Raw genomic sequence first — 7,683 nt, forward strand, 5'->3', positions numbered from 1 at the left:
CCTCTGGCAAGCACTAGTTCATTGAGTTCCCCTACGCAAACCTTCACGAAGTGACATAAAACTCTGCGGAGTTCTGCAAGTGATGGAGTGCAGTGTGAACTGCTGTTCTCTCTGATCTTCTTGACGCTTGAGTAGTAATTTACCTGAGTGGCAGTGCGCCAACTTACCGTTGGCCAGCACGGAAAAAACTCAACTGCACTACGTAGAGTGGCGTTTTCTGCACACCGCAAACTCCCAGGAGCGCCGAGTACAGAAAACTCTGCAAACTCCACGAATGGAGCAGAGTTCACCACCCAGGCCTTGCAAGCACCTGATATACTGGGAGAATGGTCTCCTGTAAAGTGAGCCTAAATGATCTGAGCCTGGTGCAAAATGTGCCTTGGTGGCCGCTTAGTATTAGAGGACTTTCCTGTTAAGTCTGGCTCATGATGTGACACTGTCAGGACATTTGGGGCAAGAAAAGAACTTTGACAGGCTTGTCACCCACTTTTATTGGCCTCAATTGAGGAAGGCCTCAGATGCGTACTGAGGGTCCTGTCCTACCTGCCAGGCAAGTGGCTAGACTGGGGGGAAGTGCAAGGCCCCGATAACATTTTCATGTCGTTAGCATCCCCTTTGAGAGGGTGGGAATTGACATCACTGTGCTTCTGGACCCCAAGACAGTCATGGACAACAAATTCACTCTGGTCTTGGTGAAGCATGTCACCTGGTACCCGGATGCTAACCCCCTGAGGATGGTGACTGCATCTGTCATGGCTGGTGCACTAATGGGAATCTTTACCTGTGTGGGTTTCCCCAAGAAGGTGCTATCTTTTTGGGAGTACCACCTTCATGCTGTTCTACATGAAGGTCATGTGGAAGGAATGTCGGGTGGATCACTGACATAATATAGAATGACAAAATATAGACTTACCAAAATATAGTCACCAAAATATAGAATGACAAAATATCGAATTCCTATCTACAAACAGGTAAGTACAAAAATATCGAATCCAAAATATAGTCTGTAAAAAATATAGTCAGTCAAAATATCAATTTTTTAAAAATGTCTTAAAAGTAATTTAAAATTAATGAAATAATAAATATAATTAACTAAAACATACTTAAAAATACTCAAATGACCTTAAAATTAAGATATAATTAATTTAAGTTATTAATAAAAAATTTACAATATTTTACCGTAGGATAGCAGGAGGGTAACATTTAATATTACCACTCCAGTGAGTGCAACACTAGGGAAAGCGTTGGATAGCGTAGGGGTAAAAAATACTATTCCCACTCCAGTGAGTGCAACAGTAGGGTAAGCGTTGGATAGCGTAGGTGTAAAAAATGCTATTCCCACTCCAGAGAGTGCAACAGTAGGAAAAGCGTTGGATAGCGTAGGGGTAAAAATTACTATTCCCACTCCAGAGAGTGCAACAGTAGGGAAAGCGTTGGATAGCGTAGGGGTAAAAAATACTATTCACACTCCAGTGAGTGCAACAGTAGGGAAAGCGTTGGATAGCATAAGGGTAAAAATTACTATTCCCACTCCAGAGAGTGCAACAGTAGGGAAAGCGTTGGATAGCGGGAGGGTAAAAAATACTATTCCCACTCCAGTGAGTGCAACAGTAGGGAAAGCGTTGGATAGGGTAGGGGAAAAAAATACTATTCCCACTCCAGGGAGTGCAACAGTAGGGAAAGTGTTGGATAGCGTAGGGGTAAAAAATACTATTCCCACTCCAGTGAGTGCAACAGTAGGGAAAGCGTTGGATAGCATCAGGGTAAAAATTACTATTCCCACTCCAGAGAGTGCAACAGTAGGGAAAGCGTTGGATAGCGGGAGGGTAAAAATTACTATTCCAACTCCAGAGCGTGCAACAGTAGGGAAAGCGTTGGATAGCGTAGGGGTAAAAATTACTACTCCCACTCCAGAGAGTGCAACAGTAGCGAAAGCGTTGGATATTGGAAGAGTAAAAATTACATTTCCACTCCAGAGAGTACAACAGTAGGGAAAGCATTGGATAGCGTAGGGGTAAAAATTACTATTCCCACTCCAGATAGTGCAACAGTAGGGAAATCGTTGGATAGCGGGAGTGTGAAAATTACTATTCCCACTCCAGATAGGGCAACAGTAGGGAAAGCTTTGGATAGCGTAGGGGTAAAAATTACTATTCCCACACCAGAGAGTGCAACAGTAGGGAAAGCGTTGGATAGCGTAGGGGTAAAAAATACTATTCCCACTCCAGAGAGTGCAACAGTAGGGAAAGCTTTGGATAGCGGGAGGGTGAAAATTACTATTCCCACTCCAGTGAGTTTAACAGTAGGGAAAGTAATGATTTAATATATTATTAAAAATAAATTAAATATCAATACCAATAAAACATTAATTGAAATTAATAACCAAATGAATATTATGTAATGATTAATTAGAAATACAACTACATATACGTTATTAAAAATTAATAACCTATTCATAATTATTTAACAACTAATTAATTTTCAATAACAAAAACTAATTAATAATAAAAATTAATACCAATTAAAAATTAACAGTAAATTAATTATCAATACACAAAAAGTATTTTTAATATGTAATTAATTATAATTACATTACTTCCCACCCTATTCCCCTATAAACCCACATCCCACTACAGAAAATACATTAATACAATTATCATAATTATCAAATATTTAATTAATACAAAATATTTACCAATTAATAAAAATTAATTGCCAATTAATAGAAATTAATTACCAATTAAAATTAATTAACAATACATTTAAAATCAATACCAATAAATGAAAAAAATTATTTACTTAATTACAATTAAATTACTTCCCACCCTATACACCGATAAACCCACAACCCGCTACAGAAAATAAATTTAGAACATTAACATAATTAACAATTAATCAATTAATACGAATTAATTGGCAATTAATAAAAATTAATTACCAATTAAAAAATAACAATAAATTCAAAATGAATACCAATAAATAAATAAAAATATTTAATTAATTACAATTAAATTACTTCCCACCCTATTCCCCTATAAACCCACAACCCGCTACAGAACTAAAAAGCTAAATTTAATTAAAAATTAATAATAATTGCTAAAAATTAATATTTAATTTAATATAATTAAATTACTTCCCACCCTATTCCCCTATAAACCCACAACCCGCTACAGAATTAAATTACGCAAAAATTAAATAACATAACATTCATTACTTAAAATACATTAAACATACAATACAAAAATTAATATACACTTTTCACACATATACTAACATACAAAACACTTTAAAAAAATTGATATTATTAAAAAATCGATATATTTAATGCCTATATTGTATACTTCGATATTTTGACTTCTATATTTTGAAAATCGATATTACTTACCTTAAATTCGATTTTTTTAACCACTATATTGTGTCCATTCGATATTTTGTCCATTCTATATTTTTACTTCGATATTATGTCCATTCTATATTTTGGAATCGATATTATGACTGTTTACCATGTCGGGTGACCTAAAAGTTACCCACTCCTTACCACCCTCAAACCAAAGGGTTGGTTGAGATGTTCAACCAAACCCTGAAAGGAATGAGTATGGGTCTATCAGACACCATGAGGCATACGTGGGGCATCCTCCTGCTGTGCCTTTTGTTTGCATGCAGGGAGGTACAGCAAAAAGTGGTTGTTTTTATTAACTTTGTACTTCTGTATGGGCATCCTGTGAAAGAGCCTCTTAAGAGCGATGTCATGTCACCTACCTGGAATACCTCCAAACCCCTAGGACACCTTTGAGTGTCATGCATGGTATTCACCTCAAGTGCCACTCCGAGAGGTCTCAGGTTAACATGCTCTTGGTAACTGATGATAGGGTGAAAGAAGAAAGTGAGCCTTTCCCAACCTCCTATGTTCCGAAGAGCAGGATGGGTTAGTGGACCATGTTAGACTCTGCCCTACACTGGCCCTAGATAGAGTGACTGCCTCCAGTTGTTGAGACAGTTTGTCTCTCTTTTTTCACTTACCCCTGTGCTCACTGATGATCACCCATGATATTTACACTTGAGATAGCCCATGTGTGAAAACATAAATCTACAGGTTGTCTGATAAAGTGAGGGCTAACATTAAGGAAGAGTTCTTCAAAATATCAATTAGGGGTTATTGAGCCCACAAAGAGCCCTCATCCAGCCCAGTGGTGCTGGTCCCCAAGGTTGCTCCTCCTGGTGTCACATGTGAACTTTGTTTCTGTGTGGACTAACAAAGGCTTAATGCAGCCGCTAGGACTCATTGCACCTAATCCCACAGAGCTGATGAGCTCATAGATAGGGGTGGGCAGAATTGGAAGAATTTAGTAGTTCCATGTCACTCTTGTAATGGGGAATTATTAATACATTCCACTGCCAAACCAGCAGAATCAATAAGCACTACTTAAGATAAAAGCCTAATAATTAGTTCCATTTTGAAACTCCTTGCAAAGCCACACTAAATACTGGACACATTCACAGAATTTCATCTTGTGCCTCTCTGAAGCAAATTCATGGGTCAGCAAGCATTGCAATCCTTTATTTTGTTTACTGTAGGGAGCAGAGCTTTTGATGGGTGGAATGAGGGAGATGGAGGGGGCAGAGCAGGGCAGGTGGTAGGGAGGTAGAGAAGAAAAGTGTCTGAAACCTAACTTGTGTTTTCCAGAAGACTTTCAAGGGGGGCCCTGCCTCCTGCTGCATTTACAGTCTCATCTGGGACTATGGGCCGATTCAAATGCAAATGTCTGGGGCCCAAGCGAGGAGTCTGAGAGTTAGTTAGTGTAGGACTACAAGTCACTCAGTGTATTGGTCCATCACATTAAATAACTATTTTAGAGACTGTGATGGATCCTTTGTAAAGGCAAAAGCCCCCTAGACAGTGTCAACAAGAAACGCAAGTGCATGCCAGAATTTATTGGTTCACTGACCCTAGATTCATTGCTCCTGAGCCTTACAAGGATCCTCAGTAGTTAACAAGGGAAAGCCTCTTCCCATGACACCCAGATAGAGCTCAGCCTATCCCAGCTGCAGCAAGTACTTCCTGGAGTCACACTGTATACCTTGGTTGCTGCCACTGATTATTGAGCCATCTCACCACAGGCACTCCTCTGGGCCCATCAGAAAGCTTCTTGTTTCAAGACTGCTTTTGTTTTCACAAGAAAAGACTTGACAATGGAAGTGTGACAGTTTGCTAAAAGCACAGCAACATACTCTTTGGTCAGAGTTTAGTTATCCTATTGCATGAGTAAGTCTTGGCAGCAATGCGAAGCATAGCCCACAGGTCTGGGACTGCAGCGATAAGTATCTGTACAGACAGTGGAAGGGAGTAGATACACTGCTGACTGGAGCTATTGAGAGAAGTATAAGGCTCGCAGCTCTGGGGCCATTGGTTGGATGTGCTGGCTCATCTTCTTGCTGGTGATCACACCAGGCTACTTCATGGTGGAGCTGATATGTAAGGTGGCGTTGCACGACAGTGGGACAGGGAGTGTTTTCACTGACCTCCTCACTTGAATCTGGTTTTGTTCTCAAGGTCTGTTTTCCTATTTGAGTTGAATGCTTAAGTTCATCCCTTGAAGAAACAAGGCATACGCCACTTTTACTTAAGGTTGACACGCCCAAGTACAGTCCTCCACAGCCTCCCCTCGGAGGCTTTATTCCCTTTTGCCACAGGGTCTCATTGCAGCAGTTTAATAGTTTGCAGCACGGTGCCCACTAGAGAGCACTTCCTCCTGCAGCAGGTGCCAAGGGGCTTAAGCACAGAGGCAATCTAGCTGAAATCTATTATACAGCTGATCAATTAGCTAGGGGTGGTCAGAACTCTATGGTGTCCTCAGAGTCTTCATGGAACTTAGCGGAATTCTGTAGAGTAAAACTTTGTGAGTTCTGCCCACCCCTACTCCTAGATCAACTTGGAGCTGCCAAGTTCGTAAACATGTTTGACCTAACGTCTGCGTGCTGACAGATTGCCTTGCCCGAGGGGCAAAAGAGAGGTCTGAGTTCTCCACACCAGAAGGGCTCTTCCAGTTCCGAGTCAAGCTCTTCGGTTAAAGAACACCCCTACCACTTTCCAGGGTTTGGTCAACCAGGTCCTGGCTGGGTTGGAGAACTACAATGCTGTCTACTTAGACGCCATTGCGGTCTTCAGCTCCAGTTGGGAGGAGTACCTGTGTCACCTCAAGGAAGGGCTTCAGGCTATGCAGAGGGCAGGCGTGATTATCAAGGTCAGTATGTGCCGGACAGGGCAGGGAGCTCTGGTCTACTTGGGTCACCAACTGTAAGGTGGCAAGGTGCAACCCCTCTAGACCAAGATAGAGACAATTCCTGATAGGAAAACCCCAAGACCCAAACAGAGGTGAGAGTTGCTTTAAGCCTCCATAGGTATTACAGGAGATTCATACCACTGCTACCCCCTTTACAGAGCTGACTTTTAGGAAGCAGACCCATCAGGTGATCTAGAGAGAGGCGTTCCAGAAAGTCTCTGACACCCTGAAGGAGGCCATGTGCATGGCACCCATGCTCAAGGCTCCTGGCGTCTAATCGGAATTTTTTATTCAGACAAGTGCCTCAGAGTAGGGTAGGTGTAGAGGCGGTGCTGTCACAAATAATTGAACAGGGCCTGGATCAACCTTTAGCAGAAGGCTACTTCCCATGGAACAGAGGTGGAGTGCAATTGAAAGGGAAGCCTTTGTTGTGATCTGGGCACTGACAAAGCTAAAGCCATACCTGTTTGTCACTCACTTCCAGGTTCAGACAGACCACGGGCCCCTCAGATGGTTAATGCAGATGAGGAGCGAGAATCCTAAACTTTTGAGGTGGTCCATCCTCTTACAGGGAATGGACTTTACGGTGGAACATCATCCTGGAATAGATCACTAAAATACTAACCATCTCTCCAGGTTCTTCTGCCTTAGTAAAGAGAACTCCCCTAGAGTCGGGTACCTCTCCCCATTTTCAGCTGAGGGGGACACATGTTAGCCTGGAATCCTTGATCCAATTTTCACTGACTTTTTTGCTTTTTGACCTCCTGTTTTTCTGACTTCATTTTTGCAGTCTTTAGGATTGTGGGAACTTTACCACTGCTAAACAGTGCTAAAGTGCAGATGCTCTCACTCTAAAACAACTTAACATTGGCTTATCCATAATTAGTATATTTAATTTACTTATTAGTCCCTAAAAAGTGCACTACACATGCCCAAAGGCCTGAAAATTAAATGCTACACAGCATTGATTGTACCAGTCACTTTAGTAGCTCTTTAAACATGTTTCAGGCCTGCCATTGCAGAGTCTGTGTGTACAGTTTAAACTGCCATGTCGACATGGCAAGATTATCTACTTGCCAGGCCTAAATCTTCCTTTCTGATATATATTAGTCATACCAAAAGTAGGCTGTAGACTGCCCCAACAGCAGGGTGTATTGTATAGGGGTGGGTGGAATTTGGATAATCGCGTTACGCAAATCTCAGCGAAACGGTTAAAAATCTCGCCGAACACGCAAAAATTCCACGAACACGCAGAATTGCTAATTCGCAATAGATTTTTACTGTTCGCAATCGCTGTTTGCATGCTTGGGGGGAAATATCTTACAAACACGCATTTGAGAACGCGAACAAGCAAAACATTTCGTGAACTCGCAGAACGCAGAATTTTGGCCAAGTTTGCATT

Source organism: Lissotriton helveticus, chromosome 10, assembly GCF_964261635.1.
Source record: "Lissotriton helveticus chromosome 10, aLisHel1.1, whole genome shotgun sequence".
Classification (NCBI taxonomy): Eukaryota; Metazoa; Chordata; class Amphibia; order Caudata; family Salamandridae; genus Lissotriton; species Lissotriton helveticus.